Source organism: Aplysia californica, unplaced genomic scaffold, assembly GCF_000002075.1.
Source record: "Aplysia californica isolate F4 #8 unplaced genomic scaffold, AplCal3.0 scaffold01151, whole genome shotgun sequence".
NCBI lineage: Eukaryota > Metazoa > Mollusca > Gastropoda > Aplysiida > Aplysiidae > Aplysia > Aplysia californica.
In genome coordinates this window covers 76,574-78,269 of record NW_004798421.1, presented here as the reverse complement: position 1 = coordinate 78,269, position 1,696 = coordinate 76,574, and positions in this window count along the sequence as shown.

Here is a 1,696-nt window from a genome sequence, read left to right as displayed (position 1 = left end):
ACGGCAGGCTGCCTCAACCCCGCCTACCACTTATTTTACTATCTTAACATCCTTTATAACCTTAGGATAGAGTTTTTAGAAATGTGTACATTTTCAATATGAGATTCCAATATGGCAGCCGTTACCATAGCAACACAAAAGTGTTTTCAAAATGTTACTTCAAGGCCAAATTCTCCACTCTATATTTATTGATGCCACCACATTTGTAAGCTTAGTTTCTTCTTCTTAACGAATTTCAAAATCCCCCCCCCCCCGCATCATGCCAAATGAGCTCTGTGAACAAGAACGTCATTAATTTGACACTTTGCTCTCACCCTGTTCCTCATTCTTCGAGACAGATTTTTCTCTCTATCAGTCTCGGAGCTGTAGACAGTATACGTCGGTGGTCTAGTGGTTAGGCTACCGGATTTGTAATCGTGAGGTTGCGGGTTCGGCGGTTCGAGCCGCGGGCCCGACGTTGTGTCCTTGGGAAAGACACTTTACACGAATTTTCCTCACTTCACCCAGGTGGGAATGGGTACCTGCTGGCCATAGACAGCGAAAGATCTTGTCAGTATGTAAGTGTTTTAGCGTAAATGGCCGCTTGCACTGAATGTTTCCCAGGAAGTGGAGCTTGTTTCAGAATGCTCTCAGGTCTGCTGGGGCAATAGAATAGATTGTAAAGCGCACAGAGCTTGCTGTTGAGCGGGGATTTGCGTCATACAAATGCTATCTATCATTATTATTATTATTATTGTTCGACTCAATAACACTGCGCAATCCGATGGCCCAGCTCTGAAAGTTTATCAACAATTGTCTCAAACCTAATCAGACGACACCCGACATGCCAAAAGTCAAAACAACACCCGTCTGGCCGTCTGGTACACCCAGACCTATCACTCACTCACGTCTGCTGACTGTCTAGACGGCGGGTGTCTGGTCATCTCCACGGATCAAACGTCCCCCCCCCTCCTCCTCCCCTCCCTCCCTCCCTCTGTGTCTGCTGCACTGGTCCACATCCCAGTCATGGTGGGTGACCCAAGGTGGAAGAACCGGGTGAAAGGTCAAACCTACCACGGGATGTCACTTTTGCTCCAGTTTTCCGATATCTGAGCTTCACATTCCCCGGTCCACGCGGCCCACTTCATCACACCAGGGCTCAGAGGGCGAATGTGATAGGGAGGTCCACATTACGTAACTCTATCCGTACGCCCTGGGGTCATTTTGTACCCCCGGGGCTGTATTCTTCACATTTTACAATATTTCTAGTACGAAGACCACTTTGAAACTTTCAGTATATCTCAAAAAATCATTTTGACAGACTGCTATGCAAAGCGTACGGATCGGATTAACGAGTAAATTTCCTCTTTGGAAAGTGCAAGAGTTCCCCACGTCGTATGGAGACGATAGTAAAACACGCGTACAGATAGGGTAAAGATTAAAATAATTTTCTAGGCTACTTATCAACATTTTCAATATTATTCCGTTTTTTTCGTTCCAGTTTGCGCAAAGAGAATCACGTTGACACGATAACGTCCATTACGTGCAGGGAGGAAAAAGGAAGACAAAAAGACAGACAGAAAAAAATAGAGTGACAGAAAAGAAGTAGGACCTACTCATGGCTTACTCTTTGAACCTGCTGCAATCTATTTGAAGTGACAGATTGAACTATTTTGTTCTGATGAAAACGATTTACGCCCCCACCCCTTCCCCACCC